Source organism: Callithrix jacchus, chromosome 9, assembly GCF_049354715.1.
Source record: "Callithrix jacchus isolate 240 chromosome 9, calJac240_pri, whole genome shotgun sequence".
NCBI lineage: Eukaryota > Metazoa > Chordata > Mammalia > Primates > Cebidae > Callithrix > Callithrix jacchus.
The window spans coordinates 77136681-77162947 of record NC_133510.1 but is presented as its reverse complement, the minus strand read 5'-3'; the positions used below and the strand labels follow the sequence as shown (position 1 = coordinate 77162947).

General features: G+C 35.2%; 1 long non-coding RNA gene across 3 annotated transcripts in view; it reads right to left on the bottom strand.

Moving 5' to 3' along the window:
* The window catches only part of LOC118144269 (uncharacterized), a 123921-nt gene extending 98017 nt beyond the window's left edge, over positions 1 to 25904 (bottom strand). For 2 of the 3 annotated variants that reach the window (XR_004728901.3, XR_008473879.2), the window contains exon 1: positions 25650 to 25904. This is a non-coding gene — a long non-coding RNA (uncharacterized LOC118144269). The remainder of the gene's footprint in view (positions 1 to 25649) is intronic. The other variant, XR_013522350.1, reaches the window with a different exon arrangement.
* Positions 25905 to 26267: the final 363 nt, after the last annotated feature.

The following is a 26267-nucleotide window of genomic DNA, read 5'->3' as shown; positions in this document are numbered from 1 at the left end:
GGGGAGATCAATTCTGTCCATAAATCTTTAGGAGGAATGCTTCTGTTTCAGTAATGTATGCAATTAACTTCATGTAAAGTTATTCATTCTTACCTTCTTGGCACATTGATAACCCTACTCACTAGTTTTTCTTCCATAGTATCACATCTTTTTGTCCTTTTATAAAAATCATAATATACACATTCATATTTTCCTTGGATATTTTTATGACTTCTTCCTCCTATTTGGTTAAAAAATATCCTTTCTTATTTTCAGAGTATTTATTATATTAAATATGTTTGTCTGGTGGTTCTAGTAAACTTGCTTCATGAGTTGGAGTATGGGGGTTCCTTAAAAAACTTAATTAAGTTTTAATTAATATAAAAATATAAAACATATATAATAAAAACTACCATATAATCCAGTAACTTCATTTCTAGGTCTATATCCAAAGGAAATAAAATTAGTAAGCTTAAGAGATACTTGCACACTTAAGTTCATTGCAGCATTATTTACAATAGCAGAGATATGGAATCAACCTGTGTCTATCAACAGGTAAGTAGGTGCAGACAATGTGGTATATATCAACATGGTAGTACTATTTAGGATTAAAAAAGAGAGAGAATCCTGCTATTTGTGATAACACAGGGGAACCTGGAGGACATTACGCTAATTAAATTGAAATAAGCCAATCACAAAAAGACAAATGTTGCATGATATACGTGGAATCTAAAATAGTCAAATGGACAGAAGCAAACAGCAGAATGGTAGTTACCAGGCACTGGTGGGTGAGGCAGAGGAGGACTGAAAAGATGCTAATCAAAGGATAGTTATCTTTCTTTTAATGTGCTGAAACTCTAGCCTGTGAGCTCCTGCTTTAGCATGTAAACTATTTTATCTGGTAAGGGCTGTTGTGGAGGAACAAAACCCCTGGCCCTAGTTGGAATACCTTGTATTTGTAAGTACAGGAGAATGGATAAGGGTCAAGGTAGAAGGCTTCAGATAGTAACAAGAAATTTATCAGGTTAGAAATTATATCTTCAGGTGGGGCGCCGTGGTTCATGCCTGTGATCCCAGCACTTTGGGAGGCCAAGGCAGGCAGATTACTTGAGGTCAGGAGTTTGAGACCAGCCTGGCCAACATTGTGAAACCCTGTCTTTCCTGAAAATACAAAAATTAGCCAGGAGTGGTGGCGCAAGCCTGTAATCCCAGCTACTTGGGAGGCTGAGGCAGGAGAATCACTTGAACCCCAAGAGGCAGAGGTTGCAGTGAGAAAACATCGCACCACTGCACTCCAGCCTGGGTGACAGAGTAAGACTCCATCTCAAAAAAAAAAACCAAAAATAGGTTAGAGGAATGAGTACCTAAGACTGGCCTCCTATCAGTTTATCACTGCTGGAGAGCTTCGACTTTTCACTAAGCAGCTGCTGCCAACTCCTAGTCCACAGTGATTGTAGTTACCCAAAGGCAATGTAGAGTTCAGGGAAGAACAGAATTTAAAAGCTTTCACCCAACCTATACTCTCTCCACAGAGCCCTGCAACTATACTAAATCTTCACCTAATTTAAGACCTCCACTTTTATTGTCACTCACCATTCAATAATGACAGAGGTTAGCACAGTTTTGATGTTGATTCCTTAGACCCATGCTTTTTTGTCTTTAATTATTTTTTCCTCAAGTAGGCTTGAGGAAGACAGCAGCTTTTGGTTATTAACTTTATTATCAAGAGTATGAACACTTTTGTGACTTTTCTTATACTGTATTATATATTTTTTCATTCCCATTTTCTATGAGCGTCTCAATTGCAGTTATTGTGTCTTTATATTTATATCTTAATTCTTCCCATATTTTTTACACTTATTAGGCTATCAATGAATATAGGTCAAAATAATAAATGCTTAAATAAAATTGATCAAATATAGTCTGTATCACTGGTATAGGAGTAAGAACAAACAAGAGTATTATTCTTCCACCAGAATATAAGCTTATTCTCCTTAATGTTTTCCAGTACAGTATCTGGTACATAAGAATAATATAAATATTCATTACATAAACTAAGAAATCCTAAAATATAGATCAATATTTTTACTATAATTACTTAATTATGAAATGGTTGTAAAGAAGCTGTAACTAGGACATAAGCTAGAGAACTAAATGCTAAGAGAGGTCATCAGGTACCTTCTACGGAAAAGAAAAATTTAAATAAGGCACTATGGCTGATAAAACTGGCATGATGATAAAAAAATTGCATCTATGCTAAATAAATATTACAAAAAATTTATCCTTACCATTATGGGGTTTTCAACCTCCTTTGTTGCTGAAACAAAGATAATCTTTGGTAACACAAAATAGTTTTCAAAAATCCACTACATCCTAGAACAGGAATACTCAATGCATTATATTCCAGTTCTGCTTAGGGTGTACTGTCACCAGGTAGAACAGCAAGGTATATAAATTTATGAAGACTTAGTTTATTTAATCTGATACATGGGGACAATAGCACATAATTTATAAGGTTATTTTGAGGATTGAGCACATATATTTAGAAGATATAAATATAGGTATAAAAATTACTCATCACATGACACATAACACCCTTGTATTGTATCACTATGAGTATCATTTTAAAAATATTTATTGTGATTTTTGACTGCATCAGAGTTAGTCAGTCCCAGTACTGGTGACACTTTTCTTGCTTGCGTGGAGCTTAAATCTTAACAGTGGAGACATAATATATCCAAAGATCACATAAAATAGCTCAAAGGGATATGCAGTGAATTGATGCTGTGGAGCATTTTTGGTGGATACTTGACATTGAATAACTCAAACGCCTTCCTAGTTGTAATTACATTTAAGCTGAAACTTGAGTGACAGGAAGGAGGCAACAATAGTAATACATGGATTTCTGCCAAAAAGAATAGCAAACATAAAGACCTTAAAATAGAAGTGGGTAGAGGTGGGATGAGTGAAGCTAGTATTGGTTAAACTGATGAAAGGGAAGAAGACTTGAAACAGAGTAAGCAAGCACAAACCTTTCTCACACTCCTTTTCACCATACCACATGCAAAATGCTGGCTAGATATAATAACATGATGTTGGATCTTAAATCTTAACTGCTTATTTGCATTTGGTTTTATTCATCAGATTAACATTATTGAGTAGAGAAGCCTGCATACCCAAGAATCTGCACAATTTGCCTTTGTTATATTGTTTGGTTAAACCTTAATTCTTTTCTTGATTCATCTCACTCTTAGAAACAGAGGATTTATTTTGTTTATTCCAGTGTCTCCTCTGAAGTTAGTGACTTAACATATTTTTGAAAATTTTACCTTAATATGTTGTCAGTGTGAGATGTTTTTCCAGCTTTGAAAATAAGCAAATGAATCTGCTTATAATTGATATGATCCCGTAATAGTGAGCCTTATAGATCCCAGAAGGCCATAAAGTAGAGTGACTCATAAAGTCACCTTGAAATATTGTGTTACTATATCACAGTGGTCCAATAACAGAATCTCCTAGTTCATTATTTTTAAAATTTCATGTTTCCTTGTTTTTTATACATTTATTAAATATAAGTTTAGCAAGCTACTATGTGCAGAAAATATTCTAGGTGTTAGGGGTGCAGTGGCAAAAAACAAAACAAAACAAAAAAAACACCCACATGCTCCATACTCACATGCAGCTTAAATCCTAGCAGAAGTGAGACAAGCTGTGACTACCACAATAAGCTCGATACATACTCTCAAAACAGAAATTGGTGTGAAGAGAAGGAAATCTCAAAAGATGTAGTGATGACTAGGATGGTCAGCCTGCCTAGATCACCTCTCTTTCCATCTGAGGCACTTATTCCTCCAGCTTCCTGCAGTTTTGCAGGCTGACTGCTCTCAAATCAGTTTCTCCCTAGGGTTGTCTAAAAACCCAGTGTGATGCTGTACCCAAGATTACATCCTCTCCCATGCTCCATTTATATTTTTTATGCATAGTTTATAAAGACAAACCAAATTCCTTGTCTCAATTCTGGACAATTCTGAAAGGTTATCCCAGCTCCAGAGCTCTCTTAAGAATATATTGAGATATTTGCTAGAACTACATGGAGGATTAACTTTTGCCTCTGGCCAGTGCTATTTCTCTCATTTCTGCTTAGGCACTAAAGCTGAGAGCATCCCCCAATAAATTGCCTTCATGAAGTTTATTTTACTCTGACAGTTTCTTGCCCATGGAAGCCAATGTAAGACACCTGTGTAATTTGCTAACGATGAATTAATGAGGTTTTGCATTAATCAAAATATTGATATACTTTGTCTTTAGAACATGACCTTTAGAGAAAATTCAGTGTTTCAGGCACCAGAAGTTCTGTGAAAAGAGAATATGCAAACCTCATGATAATCTATAAAAATAATTTTGTAGTGAAAATCATATTGTGATGGATGACACAAATGTTACTTAGTTCTGATAAGTTATTCAAAATGGATTTTAGAGGCATACATTACACCTAAAACCAACTAAACTCAGTGATAGCTAGTATCAAGTTATGAAAAATTAGGACATTCTGATTAAAATTTTACAAATCAAATAAATTATTTCCTGGGGATTTTTAAACAATAGTAAGTGGGAAATGTTTTTGTATAATTTCAGTATAGTCATTCTGCATACAAATTTTAATGAGTGGAATTTAGATTATTTATTTTTCACCCTGTATAAAACCTTGATTTTATATGGGCCCGTTAGCTTGTCACAGGACATTATTTTGGTTCTTTATGGAGGATGCTTCTAAAATGTTTGATATTTCTAGATGAAAGTCAAACAAGGTTTACAATGCAAGATTGAGTTTGGCAAATCTTAATAGTGTCTGATGAAAAAGGATTACACCAATCTGCAGAAAACATGTTCCTCTGCTGCTTCAGTTATAGTTAGAATTTTACTAAGGAAGGTTGTAAATGTCCCTATGGGATAAAGCTGTGAGAGTAAAAACACCATTATTGTACAAAGGCTGTTTGAATTTTAATCCCTTGAGAACGTTTTGATTGTGTGCTTGTTGCAGAAGCAGGCATACAGAAAAAAAAAAGCTGTATTTCAAAGAGGGAAGCTAAGATGGTGAAACACGTAGGTGCTATACTCCCTCTCTGTCTGTCTCTCTCTCTCTCTCTCTCTCTCTCCCCCTCTCTCTCTCCCTTTCCCATCAGGTGTGGTTAATGCTAGCTACTGCCCAGATCATCAAAGGCTAGGATATAGGTAGCCAAAGACTCATAGCTGAGTCCCTTTGTACAGCCTCAGTCAAGATCACATCCTCTCCCTGGGGACAGCTCACATACAATGATTGGTCCCTGCTGAGATACAAGGTTCCCAGCCTCTTCTCTCAATTCATTACGTCTCTATGCAGGATGATTCCAGCATCAGAGTGCCCATGGAATTAGCTGAGGCTTCTGCTTCAGTTGCATCGATAATTTAATTTCTCCATTTGCTGTATTCTCTTCTCTCTCTCTCTCTTTTTTTTTTAACTGGAGGCGTTCCAGAGAGCACACCCCAATAAGTTCCCGTGTTCAGGTCTCCATCTTATTCAAGTCTGTTTTGGGAGAATCTCACCTACAACACACTGAATGACAATTTCCCACTGAATTCATTGTGTTTCTGCCTTCGGAAGTCTTGGGTTTTATTCTGGGGTTATAGCATTTTTTATCCCTTATACCTTTTTGCAGTACTGAAGGTTTATTGAATTTTTAATTAAAAAAATATTTTTTAATTTTAAAATTTCTTTTAATTTTTATAGATATGTAATAGTTGTTTATATTTATGGGGTACATATGATATTTAAATACAAGCATACAATGTATAATGATCAAATCAGAATAATTAGGTTTATTTAAATTTATCCAGTAGCTAATGAGAATGATCTGTTACAGGGGAAGATTACCCAGATATTCAAAATATATTTAATAATTATTATGTCCTGATATTTACATTTGCTCCATATTATCACATCAACATCTCACATCATAATACGAACAATTTTTTTGTGGGGACAGGAACTCCTGACTTTAATGATTTTAGTGGTTATATGAAAAGTTAGAGATCAACACTGGGATACTATGAAGTGTGCATTAAAAACCTATATATACATGTATGTGCATATATATATGTGTGTGTATATATATATATATACAAGGTAAGTGTTGCAGAACTACATTTTTTTTCATTTTTCACTTTATTTTTTATTTTTGTGGGTACACAGTAGTTGGTATGTATTTTAGGTGTACATGAGTTGTTTCAATACAAATATGCAATGCATAAAATCATATCATGGAGAATGGGGTATTCATCTCCTCAAAAATTATCCTTTGTGTTATAAACAATCCAATTATACTCTTTTGGTTATTTTTAAATGTATTATTAAAGTATTATTGACCTTAGTCCCCATGTTGTGCTATCAAATTGTAGGTCTTATTCATTCTAATTATTTTTTGTCACTCATTAATTTTTTCACCTCTCCTCTTTGATCCCATCCCCACCCCACTCCACTAATCTTCACAGCCTCTGATAACCATCCTTCCCTTCACTGTCTCCAAGAATAGAAGATACTTTTTTCATCAAAACAAATGAAGTCCAGAGGGTCAATTGTTTTGATTTTTAGATCCCCCAAGTAAGTGAGTATATGTGATGCTTGTCTTTCTGTGACTGGCTTATTTCACTTAACATAATGACTTCTAGTACGTTCCATGTTGTTGCAAATGAGAGGATCTCATTCTTTTTTCGGCTTCATAGTACTCCTTAGTGTATATATACCACATTTTCTTTATCCATTCATTTGTCCATGGAGTGTTAGGTTGCTTCCAACTCTCGACTATTGTGAATAGTGCTGCAAAAACACAGGAATGAAGATATCTCTATAATATACTGATTTCCTCTCTTTTGCGTACATACCTAGCGGTACGATTGCTGAACATATGGCAGATCTATTTTTAATTTTTTGAGGAACTTCGAAACTGTTCTCCACAATGGTTTTTACATTTTACATTTACATTCTCATCAGTAGTGTACAGAGTTCTTTTTCCTCCATATTCTCACCAGCATTTGTTATTGCTTGTGTTTTGGATATAAGCCGTTTTAACTGGAGTGAGATGATACCTCATTGTAGTTTTGATTTGCATTTCTCTGACAATCAATAGTGAAAGGATCCATCATATGCATTTTCATATGCCTATTGCCATTTGTATGCCTTCTTTTGAGAAATATCTATTCAAATATTTGGCTTATTTTAAAATTGAATTATTACATTTTTTTCCTATAGAATTGTTTGAGCTTCATATATATTCTGATTATTAATCCCTTGTCAGATGGATAGTTTGCAATATTTTCTCCTATGCTGTGGGTTGTCTCTTCATGTTTTTTGTTTGTTTCATTTGCTGGACAGAAACTTTTTAACTAGATGTGATCCCATTTGTCCATCTTTGCTTTGGTTGCCTGCGTATGTGCGATATTTCTTGAGAAATTTTTGCCCAGATCAATTTTTTTGTAGACATTTCAGAGTTTGAAGTCTTAGACTTAGGTCTCTAATCCATTTTGATTTGAATTTGGAGTATATGGAGAGAGATAGAGGTCTAGTTTCATTCTTCTCCCTATGGGTTTCCCAGCACTATTTATTGAAGAGACTGTCTTTTCCCTGGTGTCTGTTCTTAGCACCTTTGTCAAAAGTGGGTTTGCCCTATGAATGTGGATTTGTTTCTGGGTTCTCTATTCTGTTTTGTTAGTCTATATGTTTGTTTTAATGCCAGTACTATGTTGTTTTGGTTATGTAGCTTTGTGATTTAATTTGAAGTCAGGTAACGTGATTCCTCCAGTTTTGGTCTTTTTGCTTAGGATAGCTTGGCTATTCAGCATCTTTTGTGGTTGCATATAAATTTTAGGATAGTTTTTTCTATTTCTGTGAAAAATGTCTTTGACATTTTGATAGGGATTGCATTGAATCCATAAGTTGCTTTGGGTTTTATGGCCATTTTAACAGTATTCATTCTTCTTCTTTTTGTTTTTGTGTGTGTTTTTTTTTTCCTTTGAGACAGAGTTTCACTCTTGTTGCCCAGGTTCGAGTGCAGTGGCACAATCTTGTCTCACTGCAACCTCTGCCTCCTGGGTTCAAGCAGTTCTCCTACCTGAGCCTCCTGAATAGCTGGGACTACAGGTACGTGCCACCACACCCAGCTAATTTTTTGTATTTTTAGTAGAGACAGGGTTTCACCATGTTGACCAGGATGGTCTTGATCTCTTGACCTCGTGATCCACCTGCCTCAGCCTCCCAAAGTGCTAAGATTACTGGCATGAGCCATTGCACCCTGCCAACAATATTTATTCTTCTAAACAAAGAATATGAACTATTTTTTTCATTTTTTGCATCCTCTTCAATTTCCTCCATCAGTGTTTTATAGTTTTCATTATAGAGATATTTTACTTCATTGGTTAGTTCCTAGGCATTTAGTTTTATGTGTTGCTATTGTAAATGGAATTACTTTTTAAAGTTTTTCACATTGTTCATTGATTGTATATAGAAATGCTATTGATTTTTGTATGTTGATTTTGTATCCTGCAAGTTTACTAAATTTATCATTTCTAAAAGTTTTATTGTGGAGATTTTAGGTTTTTCCAAATATGAGATTATATCATCTGCAAACGAGGATAATTTTACTTCTTCCTTTTTAATTTGGATGGTTTTGACTTTTTTCTCTTGTTTGATTGCTCTAGCCAGGATTTTCAGTTCTATGTTGAATAATAGTGGTAAAAGTGGGCATCCTTTTCGTGTTCCAGATCTTAAAGGAAAGGCTTTCAGTTTTTCTCCATTCAGTATGATACTAACTGTGGATCTGTTATATACGGCTTTTATTGTGTTGAGGTATGTTCTCCCTATGAGCATGAAGGGATGTCGAATTTCATCAAATGCTTTCAGCATCAGTTGAAATGATCATATGATTTTTGTCCTTTATTCTGTTGGTATGCTATCTCACTTGATTGATTTGTGTATTTTGAGCTATCCTTACATCATAGGGACAAATCCCAGGTGGTCATGATGATCTTTTTAATGTATTGTTGAACTTGGCCTGCTAGTTATTGAGGACTTTTGTATTAATATTCATCATAGATATTGGCCTATAGTTTTTTAAATGTGTTTTGTCTGCTTTTGGTATCAGGGTAACACGGGCCTCTTAGAATGAGTTTGGAAGTATTCCCTCCTCTTCTATTTTACAGGTTAGTTTGAATAGGATTGGTATTGGTTCTTAAAGTATTTGATGGAATTCAGCAGTGAAGCAGTTGAGTCCCAGAATTGTCTATACTGGAAGACTTTATTTCAGCTTTGGTCTTGCTACTTGTTATTGTCTTTAGGTTTTGGATCTCTTCGTGGTTTAATCTTGGTAGGTTGTTTACGTCTAGGAATTTGTCCATTTCCTCTAGATTTTACAATTTATTAACTTATAGTTACTCATAATAGTTTGAGTAGCTATGAACTGTTATTAGAGTGAACATTCTCAACAGGTAGAATGGAAGCACTGTGGCATAGCTGGTAAAGGAGGCCATGGTGAGCAACAAAAGTATCCATGGTAACATCAATCTGTCTATCTGTCCACCGTCCCTCCATTCATTCATCTATTTATGTAAACAATTTATTAAGTATACATTTTGCAGAGTTCTAGGAATTAATGAAGGGGCCTTTGATCTGCCAAATACATGCAGCACAGTGGAGGAGATTGATAAAGGGGCAATCAAAACCCAGAAAAATAAGTTTTGTTACAGAAGTCTGAATTGGGAGCTCTGTGTAATTGGGGAACTCTTAATTCTTCTTGGATTTTCAGGGTTATAGAAAGATTCCTAAAAGGGGCAATTGCTAGTAATAAAGACAAAGGAGGATTTAAGTTGCTGAGAAGGGTAAATATAAATATAAATAAATATAAATATAAATGAATTGCAGACCAGATGTTACTACTGTTCACTCTTGACAGGGGAAAGCCTAGTCAAATTAGGTTTTTTTTTAGTTTTTTTTTTTTGCCTATTTTTCCATTTGACGAGAGGTAAACAAGGTATTTGTAAAGGGCTTGATAAACTAGGTCAGAAGATCCTCTTGTGTTCCACTATTCCTTGGCTTGGAGTTATCTGATTATACCCAAAGATATTGCCCAAGAGAAGGGAGCATCAGAGTTTGAAGAAGGTAACTATAAATAGAGATTCTCTCCTTAGTATTTTTAAAAGGTTTCCTACATTTTCCCTAACAATTTCTTATGAGTCTTATGGATAATACAGTTACATTGGAGTGAGAAATTAGCAGTGATTAAAATGAATCTGTATGTTGACTAGAGAAATAGTGAAAAGGAAAGGTCGATTCAGATAAGTGAAATGGTGTGGTGTATAATTGTAAAATGGCATCCATTTGAAAGGTAAATGTTGTCTGCATTTTTTGGCAGGCAAGAGTTTGGGTTAGGGTCACACTGAGATTTGGTCATAAGAGTACTTACATGTCATTAGAACATGTTAAATATAGAAGTGATATGACCAATTATGTTTTATAATATAGGTCTGTATGAAGAGAGGATTTCCTAGACAGATAAAAAGAAGGAGATTAGTGTACCATCCATTTAATTTCTGTGACTCCTGACTCTACCTGAAAACCATCAAGTTACCTTTCTGTTTGTAACAGACAGAGAGAAAAAAGAACACAGCTGCTATAGCTCTGCCATCAGTTGATTTATCAATGCTGTTTTGTAGTGGGCTCAAGTTAGCTTTGATTTTCTAGATTCTCTTACTGGTAAAAGCACCTCAATACATTTGATGTATTATCTGCTATTCACTTTTAATTCATGTATTACAGGTACTGCTGACTAGATATGGTCAATCAGATTTATAGTAATTATTCAAGGATATACATATGTCTCAATCCAAGTATGATCAACTTCAGAAATTTTGCATGGCACTGTCAGGAAAGAAACATGCTCTTTTTCTCTGGAGTTAATAAATCATAAAATCCAACTCTTGATTTGCTGTTGGTCACGCTGTTGACACTTTATGGGGAAAAAAACCTTCTCAGATTAAAGTCAATATATAGAAAAAAACAAAGGAAAGAGACAGGGATATATAATTTCTTAAAGATATAACTTGACAAGCTTGATAGAGCCAGGTCTAAAGTTTATTTAGTGATGGGTTTTTTTATTATATAAGCCAGGCTGAATTGTGTTACAATTTGTTGGACTCCAAAGGGTTCTGACTAGTAAATTTGCTTTTCTATCAAAGCTCCAAACAGCATCATGTCTGTCTACTCTTGACCTAGAACATCCTTGGCTTCTCATCTCTTCATTATTTGTTTTTCTTCATTATTTGTCTACTTCCTTCATTATTTTGGGGTTAATTACATCAGCACAGATCTAGAATTATTAGTGGAAAGTGCTGCTGCCACCATAGAAAGCTCAAGTCATTTGGGAAACTCTTTAACTGGCTTGCAAATCCCACTTCCTTTCCCAGGATGATCCTTGGCTGAAGAAATAAAATTAGAAGAAATTCACAGCAATTCATGTCATCAGTGTTGAAAGCATGAACAATGAGATAGATCTGAAGCTTTTTAAGAGGCCATGGTGTATTTAGAATACACCATGACAGAGTTTGCAATGACTTTGACTTTATTTGGTACCCAAGTACATAAAAGCAAGTTTTAAAGATATAATTCTGAGTCTATCTATCTCCATCTCGACGGCTCAAATACTAGTTTAAATTATATCTACTCTGGTTCCTTGCTTCCTGATGGCCAGGGAAAATTTTTAAAATAAAAGCCTGAATATACAATGTATTAAACATGTAATGTCTTTGTTTTAAGACACTTTAAAGGCTTTTATTATAAATGTTTTCAGGATAAGAAAAAAAATCGTAACAGGGATTTCAATTTTGGGGGGAATACTGTTTCAAGGGCTCTACAAAGTTTACCAGCAATCAAGTAAACGCTTACTTACAGTGTGGAAATTGTAGATATAACAACTAACTGGATCATCTGGTGCCTCCCTGCCCCCATGAAACTCAGTCAATCTCAAACGTCACTCTCTCTAGTAACTCAATACACAATCTGTTTCTCAACACCTCCAATTCCCTTCATTTTTTGAGGTTTTGATTATGCCCTTCATTTTGCTGTAGCAATGCTCCTGTCCATAGCCCCTTTATCAAGTTAATTTTTACTTATATCCTGACATCCCTCACTAGAGCAGATCTCCCTGTGTTAGTCTTCTCACAGTGTTAATAAAAACATACCCAAGAGTGGGTAATTTACAAAGGAAAGAGTTTAATTGGCTCACAGTTCAGCATGGCTGGGGATGCCTCAGGTATCTTACAATCATGGCAGAAAAGGAAGTAAACATGTCCTTTCACATGGTGGCAGGAGAGAAGTGCTGAGCAAAAAGGGAAAAACTCCTTATAAAACCATCAGATCTCATGAGAACTCATTATCACAAGAATAGCATGGGGGTAATCACCCCTATGGTTAAATTACTTACCACTGAGTCTCTCGCACAACATGTGGGGATTATGGAAATATGATTCAAGATGAGATTTGGGCAGGGACACAGCCAAAACATATCATTTTGCCCCTGGCCCCTCCAAAATTTGATGTCCTCCCATTTCAAAACACAGTCATGCCCTTCTAATAGTCCTCCAAAATCTTAAACTGTTACAGCATTAACTCAAAAGTCTAAGCTCAAAGTCTCATCTTAGACAAGGCAAATCCCTTCCACCCATGAGCCTTTAAAATTGAAAGCAAGTTAGTTACTTCTTAGATACAATGAGAGTACAGGCATTGGATAAATACACCTACTCCAAGTGAGAGAAGTTGGCCAAAACAAAGGGGCTACAGATCCCATACACATCTGAAATTCAATATAGCAGTCATTAAAACTTAAAGCTTCAACGTGATCTCCTTTTACTACATGTCTTGCATCCAGGTCAGACAGATACAAGAGATGGGCTCCCAAGGTCTTGGGTAACTCTGCCCCTGTGACTTTGCAGTTTGTGGACTGCAGTTGACTGTAGCTTTTTCAGGTGCATGGTGCAAGCTATCAGTGGATCCACCATTCTGTGGTCTGGAGGATGGTGGCCCTGTTCTTACAGCCCTATTAGGCAGTGCCCCAGTAGGGTCTTTGTGTGGGATTTCTGACCCCACCTTTTCCTTTCACACTGCCATAGCAGAGGTTCTCTACAAGGGCTCTACCCTTGCACGAAACTTCTGATTAGACATCCAGGAGTTTCCATACATGCTCTGAAAACTACATGGAGGTTCCCAAAACTTAATTCTTGACTTCTGTGCATTCACAGGCACAAAATGTGTAAGCTGCTGAGGCTTGAACCCTCGGAAGCAACAGCTTGAGCTGTACCTTGAGCCTTTTTAGTGTTAGTTGGGATGCAGGGCACCAAAGATCTAGGCTGTGCACAGCAGAGGTGCCCTGGACTCAGCCAAGGAAACCATTTTTTCCTGCTAGGCTTCCAGGTTTGTGTTGAGAGGGGCCTACTGTAAAGGTCTCTGACATGCCCTGGAGACACTTTACTCATTGTCTTCCTGAGTAGCATTTGGCTCCTCATTACTTATGCAAATTTCTGCAGCCTGCTTAAATTTCTTCCCACAGAATGGGTTTTTATTTTCCACTGCCTCATCAAGCTTCACATTCTCTAAACTTTTATTCTCTGCTTCCTCTTGAATGCTTTGCCTCTTAGAAATTTCTTCCTTCAGTTACCCTAAATCATCTCTCTTAAGTTCAAAGTTCCACAGATCTCTGGGTCATCAGGGGCAATATTCTGTGAGTCTCTTTGCATTTCAAGAGTCACCTTTACTCCAGTTCCCAACAAGTTCCTCATCTCCATCTAAGACTACTTCAGTCTGTACTTCATTGCCATATCACTATCAGCATTTTGGTCAAAACCATTCAACAAGTCTCGAGGAAGTTCCAAATGTTCCCACATCTTCCTGTCTTCTGAGCCTTCCAAATCTCTAGGAAATTCCAGACTTTCCCACATTTTCCTGTCTCCTTCTGAGTCCTCCAAACTGTTTCAACATCTGCCTTTTACCCAGTTCCAAAATGACTTCCACATTTTTGGTTATTTTTACAGCAGCAACCCAAGATGTAGTAACAATTTACTGTATTCGTCCATTCTCATGCTGCTATGAAGAAATACCCTCAACTGGGTAATGTATAAAGAAAAGAGGTAATTGACTCACAGTTCAGCATGGCTGGGGAGGCCTCAGGAAACTTACAATTATTGTGGAAGGGAAAGCAAACATGTCCTTCTTCACATGGTGGCAGGAAAAACAAGTGCCAAGCAAAGAGGGAAAAGCCCCTTATAAAACCATTGGATCTCAGGAGAACTCATTCACTATCACAAGAACAGCATGAGGATAACAAACCCCATGATTAAATTACCTTCCATTGGGTCCCTCCCATGACATGTGGGGATTATAGGAACTATGTAATTCAAGATGAGATTTGGGTGGGGACACAGTCAAACCATGTTACTCCTTATTAAATCTACTTTGCAATATTGGCCAAATCTGCAGTTTTATCTATTTATGGGATTATTTAATTATCTAATTTCTCTATTACTAGATTGTACACTGCAAGAGGGTAGAGAACATATAAGTTTTTGTTTACTAATATATTCACAGTGACTAGGAGTTTACTTTATGAACCCCTATTATATATTTATTTCTTAAAGTAATGACTCTTTTTTGAGAGTGTGTATATTTTTAAGAAAATATTATCCTTTTGCTTGCTGTTGCATGTTTGAGTCCATAAGGATCAGGGTTTTCAAAAATGATTCCTCTCCCTCTTATGGCTATGCCTAAGTTTCAAAAATTATTCAAAAATTATTCCTTTCCCTCTTATGGCTATGCCTCAGTTTCATTTTTAGATGAAACCCTGTCCTTTTCCTTTGACAAAAAGTGTTTATGCCAAATATTAGTTGGTTGGATTTTGAATCCTAAACATATTATGTAATGATTGCGTGTAGCTCCATGGATGGCATTGCTCTCATTTTAGGCAGGATTACTGATAACATTCCTTTGATAGAGGAAGTTAATTTTTCTCACTGTAACTTATTTACTCTGAAAATATCAGAAAACTCACTATTCAGAGGTTTCTTAATCTCTTGCCATTTAAAATGACAGTTTATGTGGTAGGAATAGTGGCACAAGGGAATGTCATTTATTTCCACAAGGTTTATGTAATGGACAGAGTGCAGACAGCAGATAAAGCTCAATATTTGTGCCTGGGATAGAGAATATTTTAATTGCAAATTCACCAGTAGAGAAATTCTTGTCACTACCTTAGAGGAGAATAAATAGATGTTCTTCTTACTTCTGCATGCATGCTTATGAACTTTATCAGAGAATCAGGCCAGATATAACTACTCTGTTTAACTATTTCTATGCTTTTCCCCCCGGAAGTGTTTTAGCTAACTCATTAGCTACAATATAGCTTATTTGGGGATGTCTCTGTAGAATTTTCTACTGATGAGATCTTGGCCAGGACAAAATGCATAGTTTGCACTCCTGTAAAGTGATTTGCACAGAGAAAATAAATGGTAAGATCATGAGATTAAAAAAACCCACTATTTGTCAGATTTTCATGTTGCTTGGGTTTAGAGGTGTTGCTAAAATGTTTTTATTTACCTCTTTATAATGTTTTAGGCACTGTTGTAAGTATTCACAAATATTAACTTATTGTATCCCCACAACAAGTTGTCAGACTTTATCATAACCCTTTAGAGGTGAAAACTGAGGCATAGAGAGGGTAAATTGCCTGTAGTCCATAGCTAGTAAGTGTTGGTGCCAGGACTGTAACTCAGCCATCTGGTGTCATATTCCATGCCCTGTACCACTATCTGGAGTTGCCTCTCAAGTTTAATAATGGTTCATTTGTTTTGTTTTAGCCTGATCTCTAAAGTTACTGTGGCTTCAACTCAGATTAAACAAACAAACAAAGAATCTTAAAAAATGTGCAACTTAACAAATATTCATTTTGCCTACATTCATCTACTTTGAAAAACTACCCCAAAGATCACTGCTTGCTTCCATCCCCTTCTTAGTTAATTGCAGAGAGTGTATTTTCCAATATAGGTGCAATGCAGTATTTTTTCCCACATGCTCTTCTTCCAGCATGACTTTGACAGTTCCGTCATGAAAGATGGGGCTGATGTCATCCTGTGAATCTGAGTGGAACTCTACAGTGAAAGTGACCAAGGAGAGGTCATTAAAGATGATATCACTTTTATTTGGTCATCTTGAGGTGCTTGCTATAGAACCCAGTCACCATGCTGTGATGAAACCCCAACCACATGAAGAGGGTGCATGCAGTTCTGATCGTCGATCCCAGGCAAGAGAGAGCATCTGTATCCAGGCACACATGTGAAGACACTTCTAGATTATTTCAGTCTTTAGATTTTTAGTCTTTCCAAGTGAGGCCTCAGATACTGCAGATCAGAGAGAAACCATTCCTTCTGAACTCTGTCTAAATTCCTGACCCATGAAATCTGGAGCTTAATAAAGCTGTTCATTTATTCCACTAAGGTTTGGGATTGGTTTGTTACTCAGCAATAGATAACTGAAACAATAAAATAGGATTAACACCTCTAGCTCAATGTAAGGCATATAACTAATTAATATTTAATTCAGTAGCATAAATCTAATTATTCATTATAGTTAAACCCTAGAAGAACTTTCAAATCACTTTAGGTCACAGACATCCAATATTTTTAAAATAAGAATGAGAATTTAAATTCAATAGCTTTCTCACTTTTGCCTCTGTTGATTGCTTATGTAATTTTTGTACTATTTCTTTTTAAATACTCTGTGCCTCAGTGTTTTCTCTTTCAAATTCTGAACTGCTACCATTATAATTTTTTACATGGTTGTGTACAAAGTTTTGCAAAAAGCGCTCACTTGCATGGCCATGTAAGCATATTTTATTGCTGAATGGTTAAGCACATGGTTGATATACCTACAAAGTTTTACTAAAAAGAGGTAGATTCAAGGTCACTGACATCTAAGATTAATTTTATTTCAAATATTATGAATGGAAACTGCACCTTAATGAAATGCTTCTTTTTTTTTTTTTTTTTTTTTAAGCAATTGGGAATAGTAGTCATTACTCTTGGGTGTGGGAGGAAGTATTAGAGGAGATTTTTCTAAATTATTTTTAACTGAAAGAAACCACAAATTATGACACTAGGTGTGTGTGTGTGTGTGTGTGTGTGTGTGTGTGTTGAGGCCTGACCTCTTTGAACAGAGTATCTTAATCTAAGATTGTCCATGATTTAAAAATATCAGAATAATTCAAGTGCAACTTATAAGGTATTATTTGAATATATTAAGTATCTGACTAAAGACACTTGAACATTTTATTTTGATATATGACAGTAATTATTCCTCAAGGGCTAAAGTTTTTCAGTGTCTTGACAACTTAATGTGACATGTTCATATGCTTTAATCTTTTAAACATATAACTCACTTGATGCTTTAAAAACTGAAAATTAAAAAGAAAACAATCACAAATATATTTCCGTGGCTACAGTAGCATTTTCCTCAGGTCATCACTATGAAATGTGAGATAGTCTTTATCAACAAAACAAAAGCTAGCAAGAGAAAAGAAAGTGAAAATGAAAGATCTTTGTTGTAAAACACACAAGAAAACAAGTTCCTTAGTTCACCTGCTCAGGAAAGTCCCAAATTAGTCAAGTAGGCATACTAATTAAAAACCAACAACAATAAAAAACAAGTAGTAATAGTTTTAAGAGAAGCAGAAAATAGTCTCTTTTCCCCAGTTACTTCAGTTAAATAAAGGGTACTGAGCCCTTACTGTGAACCAATCACTGACTGGGATAAGCTTGGAGGATTCAAACAGCAAGGTTCAAAATGAAAAAAAAATCTCATCAAGACTGTGGTAGTGGGGGAGTGGTAGGAACAAGCTGGATATGAAGGTTTTTATTACTATTAATCATTTCACTGGAAAACTTAAATAAGTTGAGCAGCAACTGTTTAGGAAGGTGTTCTTGGTTATCTGTAAGGGGATCTAATATAAATTTAATAAATAAATATATTGTAATCATGATTTTAAAGAAGTGTCACACTATATTTTCTGAAGATCTTAAAAAGCCAACTAGAGATAGGTAACATTATCTTATTTCATCTGTGTTGCTAAAAAGGAATACCTAAAGCTGGGCAGTTTATAAATAGAAGGTTTATTTAGTGTCTCATTGTGGTTTTGATTTGCATTTCTTTAATGATCAGTGATGATGAGCTTTTTTTCTATGTTTATTGGCCACATAAATGTCTTCTGTGGAGAAGGGTCTGTTTGTATCCTTAGCTCACTTTTTGATGGGATTGGTTTTTTTCTTGTAAATTTGTTTAAGTTCCTTGTAGAATTTGTACATTAGACCTTTGTCAGATGGGTAAATTGCAAAAATTTTCACGCATTCTATAGGTTGCCTGTTCACTCTGATGGTAGTTTCTTTTGTTCTGCAGAAGCTCTTTAGTTTAATTAGATCCCATTTGTCAATTTTGGCTTTCCTTGCCATTGCTTTTGGTGTTTTAGTCATGAAGTCTTTGCCCATGCCTATGTCCTGTCAGAATGGTGACTATTAAAAAGCCAGGAAACAATAGATGCTGTTAAGGATATGAAGTAATAGGAACACCTTTACACTTTCGGTGAGAGTGTAAATTAGTTCATCCAATGTGGAAGACTCTGTGGTGCTTCCTCAAGGATCTAGAACCAGAAATACCATTTTACCTAGCAATCCTATTGCTGGTTATATATGCAAAGGATTATAAATCATTAACTATAAAGATCCATGCACATATATCTTTATTGCAACACTATTTGCAATAGCAAAGACTTGGAACCAACCCAAATGCCCATCAATGATAGACTGGATAAAGAACATGTGTCACATATACACAATGGAATACTATGCAGCCATAAAAAAGAATGAGATCATGTCCTTTGCAGGGACATGGATGAAGGCGGAAGCTTTCATTCTCAGCAAACTAACGCAGGAACAGAAAACCAAACACTGCATGTTCTCACTCATAAGAGAAGTTGAACAATGAGAAAATATGGACACAGGGAGGGGAACATCACACATCAGAGCCTGTTGAGGGTTGGGGGGAAAAGGAGGGAGAGCATTAGGATAAATACTTAATGCATGCTGTGTTTAAAACCCAGATGATGTGTTGATAGGTGCAGCACACCACTATGGCACATGTATACCTATGTAACAAACCCGCATATTCCGCACATGTATCCTGGAACATAAAAGTAAAATAAAATTAAAATCAAAATTGACAAAAAAGGTTCATTTGGCTCAGCATTCTTCAGTCTGGACAAAAAGCATGTACCAGCATCTGCTTCTGATGAGGGCCTCAGACTGCTTCCACTTATGGTGGAAGGTGAAGGGGACCCAGCTTTTGCAGGGATCATGTGGCAAGAGAGCAGAGCAAGAAGGGAGGCAGGTGCCTAACTCTGTTAAACAACCAGGTATTGCTGGAACTAACAGAGTTAAGAACTCACTCATTGCTGTGAGGGCAGCACCAAGCCATTCATGAAGGGTCCACTCCCATGATCCAAATACCTCCCATTAGGCCCTACCTCCCAGTATTGGTGATCAAATTTCAATATGAGATTTGCAGGTGTCAAACATATTAATAGATAAATTATATAACTTGAGAGATGAAGACCATGTGTCAGTGCCATCATGTCCTGCAAGAAGAGAATTTCTGCTACCAGTTATTTAGTCTTCTTGTCCTTTTTTTCTTTTTGAAGTAAATCCTTATTTCAGGAATGAAACGACCTTTATGATGTTGACCTATAGAAGCTAAAGTACTAGAAAATAAAGTGATAATAAAAGGAAGCAGTGTCCCAGAATGGAAAGGGAGAGAAAAAGGGATACCAAAATTAAACTTTCCTGAGCTTTCTAAGAAGAGTGATAAGAGTCATCTGCATGACATTTTGTGCATGTATTATTTTAATCATACATAAAATGCATATTACATATAAGACTATATGTTGCATTAATTCTTAATCAAAAATCAATTAAGTCATGTGTCTTATCATTCATGTTTTGGTTTTTAGATTTTATTTTTGACCAGAGTGAATTGTTAAATCTTTTGGCAATTAAAATGCCATTTTTATTATTTATTTATAGAGATTAGATATATGAAATCACACAGAATAGGGTTAATAAGAGATTAAGCTTGACTTGATCAATTACTTCAATCTGCGTCTTTGATAATTTACTCAATAGTGAAGATACTAACATTTGTATTATATTATTCAACAATATAATATACATGAAAACATTTTGATATTATTTTGGCAGATTCATGGCAGGCATGTTAATACATTAACATAGCATATTATCTGGGTTTTCTTTTACATTTATTTTATGGGTTATCTGTTAGTGATTCTTCCTTCTTTGCTGACATGGCAACAGAGACACAGCTTTCTTCTGCATAATTATCAAGGAAGAGCTTCATGTCTAAAGTAAAAACTTAGCTAAAAGCACATATGACTGAATGAGTAAAACCCCCTGTGACACAGCATAATTAAGGTTGTGCACAATTGCATACATTTTGGAGGTTTGGTTGGTAGCAACTTTTCAAATTACTTCTACCACGAATTTATTTATAAAAGGCAAGTTCCTCAACCAGTGACAAAAAGAACCTATTGGGTACTCTATAGTCCCAGAATTGTCTAGTGTATATTTTAGCATATGGTTATCAGTTAATACTTGATTTACTAAGATGATAGAGTATTTTATAGTTAGGATTTGCGTAGCAACAGATTGTATTTGTTGTAAAACTGCATCATGGGATGTGTATAATAATGAATGAGGCTTCAATCCCAGTTAAGCCATTTACTACCCATATGACCTATTCAAGTTACTCAGAATCTGCAGGCCATTGTCTCCTCTTTAAAATAGGGATAATGCCTATTTTATGTAGCTCTAAAGACTTAATAAGAAGTTGTACATATAATGCTTAGCACAGCTCCTGACATAAAGTTAGCTTTCAATAAATATTAATTCTCTTCTGGCCCATCATTCTCCAGAAGTTGAATTATATGCACACATTATAGGCAAAGTAATTAATAGCTGGTGCTGGTAACATCTTAAAATGTTAGTTACAGGAACATCTTATAGTCTACAAGTGCCAAAGAATAACAACAACATCTTAAAGGTAAATGTGCTCAAATAACTTATGACAGCAATCTTACTACAAGGCAATAAATTATGATAGTAGTGATTTCCCTATGAAATTGGAAACCTTTTCATAAAAGAACAGTTCTTTTATCTTTAACTTCATAAATCATAGTATATGACTCTCAACTTGAAAATAAAGACATTCTTTGGTAGGTGTTGAAATGTATAATGTTGTTACTTGTACCACTAGAAGGAATGTCGCTTAAAAGGAATCTGACTGCATATTTTTTTCAGTGGAACTAGTTTTGTCAACATAAAAGAGAATTATGAAAATTGTATTGTAAAATCTCCTCTGATATTCAGTTCTTGAGAAACTGCTTAACTTTAACCGATGTTTGTGATGTCACTGGTGTTTTATTGTCTTTATGTTCATTTATTTATGTTCAAATAAATGAACAGCCCACATGCTGCTTTTGTTTATGCCATTATTTTAAGTAACTGGATCCCATAGGTGCTACTGGTTCCAGTAACTCTTCTCCTGAGAATGAAATGTGCCAATGAATGCCGCAAATTCAAATGACTCTTTACTCTGGATGAGCCCTTGACAGACTGCGAGTAATAATGATCATCAAGAGGGATTTCTGAGCAGAAATTTAGGAAAATACACTTAACCTGAATAGTTTTTTTATTTATGATTTTTTCTATTTTTAGTTTTTTGGAGACTTTGAATATTCTACTTGCCTTAAAATATATTCATGATATCTTCTTATTTGGTAGTATTATATTTTATATATTAGAAGATTTTTGCCCCTATAGTGTGTATTTATGGAACTATTATTATGAAAATATGCTTCTCAGAACACTATAACAGAGTATGCTACTCATGTACAACTGATACTGTAAAATTTAACTTTAAAAAAAACCTCCTAAAGCCATGGCATTTAATCTGCCATTTATACCACCTTTTTCTGTATATAATTTTTTTTCAGTTAGATTTGAATTCTTGTTTTATTGTTTGGACATTCCTTGTCATATTTCAAATTCAATTTAATATTATTTCCATAAAAGAAAAAGTATTTTCTGAATATACAAAAAAGTTGTTATGGTAGCCATAGAAGTGCTTCCCTTAAATCACCTTTAAGAGATTTGAGAGAAGCCTTGGAATGACAGCCAGCTACTGACCTTTTAGGTCCTGTGCTGCATTGCACTGATTTCATGCTTCCCTGAGGCTGCTCCCAGCCAATAACTGAGCTAGACCAGGAAACTGATGTGGGTCCACCCTTGTCCAATATGGCATCTTTCTAACGGGCAACTTTTACTTAGGGAGCTTGTTCAAACTTTATTTTACAGGTATAGCATAGTCTAAGGTTGTTTTTACCTAATTCTCTCTCTAATTTTACATCTTTCGGACATGAATTATGGTCTAAATTCTTTCCCTGCCTAATCATGATTCCATTCTTTTATTCTTTACAAGTGTTTTTCTTAATAAATTTCTTGTATATTAGTATATATTTTTTAAAAGGACCTGAACAGATACAGAGGGACCAAAAGTGGTGTGAAAAAACTCACCGTAAGACAATGTTTTAGGAATGGTGAAGGAGGCCAATCTTGAGTAGAAAGGGAGAAGGAACCAATAATCTCCAATACAAGGTGGTAGCCCAATTGCTGAAGATTTACCAGTGGTGAAGTTAGAAAATATTCCAAGAGAGGGGAAAACCTTGCTGTATGATGACTCAGGCATTTGAAAGATATGGAGGGGAACAATGCTTACAAGGACAATTGGGTTGGCTTATTATTTATTACATGTTATTGCCATCCTAAAGAGAGATGATGAAAAACTAAGGGCTATTAAGAATATTTAAAGGCTAAAAAGAAATCATGAAGAAGTCACATTTATAATAGCTACCAATAACATACAAATTTAGGAATAAATTTAATTAAGGGGGTGAAAATCCTGGAAACTGAAAACTATAAAAATGTATGAAACAAATTAATAAGACACAAATAAATGGAAAGATATAGCCCATGTTCATGAATTGGAAGAATTAATATTTTAAAATTATTCAAACTACCCAAAGAGATCTACAGATTTCATTCAATCCCTATAAAAATTCCAATAACATTTTTCACAGAAATAGAAAAAAATCCTAAAATTTACATAGAACCACAAAATATTCTAAGTAGCCAAAGCAATATTAAATAGGGAAAGCAATATTGAGGAAAAACAACAGAACTAGAGCTACTACTATACTACCTAACTTCAGAATATACTGCAAAACTATAGTAAACAAAACAATAGGATACTAGCATAGATACAGACCCATAGACCAGTGGAACAAAATAGAGAATCAAATAAATCTACACATCTATGGTCAATTAGTTTTTGACAAATGTGTCAAGAACACATAATAAGGAAGGACAGTCTTTTCAATAAATGGTGCTTGGGACAACTAGATGCCCGCACAAAAAAGAATGAAATTAGACTCTTATCTCACACCACATAAATATACACTCAAAATGGATTTTAAAGAGTTAAGTATAAAACCCCAAACTGTAAAACTGCCAGAATAAAACATAGGGAAAAAGTTCCATAACATTGGCCTTGGCAATGATTTTTCAGCTATAACCACCAAAGTACAGGCAATAAAAGTGAAAATAGACAAATGGGATCACATGTAATGAAAACAGCAAAGGATACAAGCAACAGAATGAAGAGACAACCTATGGAATGGGAGAAAATATTTGCCAACCACACTTATGATAACAGGTTAATATACAATACATATAAGAAACTCAAACAACTCATTACTAAGAAAACAAGTGGCCCAATTTGAAAAAATGAACAAAGGATTTGAATAGACATTTTTTAAAAGAAGATATACAAATAGCCAATTAGTATATGAAAAAAATGCTCAACATCACTAACCATCAGCAAAATGAAAATTAAAATCCTAATGAGATATCACTTTACACCTGTTAGAATGGCTATTATGAAAAAAGATGAAAGACTTGCAAGTATTGAGGTGATGTGGAAAAAAAAGGAATTCTTGTATATTGTTGATGATAATGTAAATTAGTATAGCCATTATGGAAGACAGTATGGAGGTTCCTCAAAAAATAGGTATAGAACTGTCATAAGATCTAGGAATCCAAATTATGGCTATATATCCAAAAGACATTAAATCAGTATCTCAAAGAGATATCCACACTTTCTTGCAGTATTATTTATAATAGTCAAAATACAGAATCAACCTAAGCATCCATCAATAGATAGATGGATAAAGAAAATTTGGTATATTGTTGGGATATTATTCAGCCTTAAAAACGGTATATTATTCAGCCTTAAAAATGAAAGAAATCCTGTTATTCGAGACCACATAGATGAACCTGGAAGGCATTATATTACATGAAATAAACTAGGCACAGAATTATGTCTTATTTATATGCAGAATCTAAAAAAAAAATTGAACTCATAGAAGTAGAGAGTGGAATGGTGGTTACCAGGAGCTCAGAGGTAGGTCAATTGGAGAGACGTTAGTTAAATAATACACAATTTTAATTAGGAGAAATAAATTAAAGAGATCTATTGAACAACATGATAACTATAGTTAGTAACAATGTACTGTATTCTTGGAAACTGCTCAGAGATTAGATTTTAATTGTTCTCATCACAAAAACAATGATATATATGGGAGGTGATGCATATGTTTAGTTCAATTTAGCCATTCTACAATGTATAGAATACATACAATGTATGTATCTTTCAAAACATGGTATAAACAATAATTACATACAGCTTATATTTGCCAATTTAAAACAAACAAAAAGTAAAGTCTATGTGTAAGAGCCAGAGAACATGTTTGGGAACTAACAAAAAGGCTTTTTTTCTACTGCAGATAAAAAGCTGAGAAGCAGCCACAAGATTGATAATGTTGCAAAATCCCAGCAATATTTAAATGCTCAAGGCAAGTTTGTTATACTAAAACTAGAGCCCTTGTTGGAAAAATCTGGGATCCTAAAAAATAGGACAGACGTCTCTGAGGATTTTTGTTCTGTTGACTTCCTTCAGCCCTCAGAGTTTGTATAAGTAACCCACTTTTCCTTATTAAGAGATAGCATTTTACTGCTCAAGAATACACTGCTGAGAACTCATCCCTTCCACCCCAAGACAAAAAATATCCCTTAAGGAGCTGCCCCGCTCCTGACTATTAGACCAATAGCTAGTATTAAATCCTAGCACCAGCCATCTGGAGACATGCTGGGACTTATAAGAAAACAAAAAAATATCAAGGCATATACAATAATTATTTAGCATGTATCAGTTGGAACCAGAAAAATACTCCTGGAATTAATATTTTGAGGGTGCTTGATCAGAACATAAAATTGGATAAGCACGAATTCAATGAATTATGGGCACTTTTTTGGGACATAGGATTTAACCACCCATCAAGAATTGTAGCAATTGGGAACAAACTTACTCTTTGGATGAGGGTAATGGCTTATTCAGAGTGAAGTGAGAATGGCTGAGTCACCCTGGTACTTGGTAGACTGAAGTCACACCAAAAAGAAATAAAATAAAGGCTGGAATAGATGGTTTGCCATTCACCAAGCCCTTCAGGAATCTGCTGCTGAGATGGCCTTATGTAGTATGAGAAAATTCAGTGGTGTCTCTTTTTTGCAGGCCACAGCTGACACAGTAGGCTAGGCTTACTCAGTATTGGACTTGTTAACATCCTTGCGGATTGTTAGATCACAGAGTATGGAAGCTAGGTGGCAGTGCTTAATCACAATGAGCTAGGGAATCACAAATACTTTGAGCATCAGCAAGGTCAGAAAAACAGTCAAGGGGCCTTCAACAGCAATGAGTTGTGGAGATGGTTAGCAGACTAGGACAAAACAGACAGGCAGTCAGCAATGGTGCCAAGTAACTTCTGTGACCTGAAGAAAAGAATGGAGGAACAGGAACCTGAAGGTGGTCCTCCAAATGAAAGGTCACAATATCTTGCTCAGTTTAGTTCCAGACCCCATGGACAGAGGGCTCTGCAACATTGTAATATATATAAACTGTAATTATTCCCTGGCCCTCACTGAAAGGA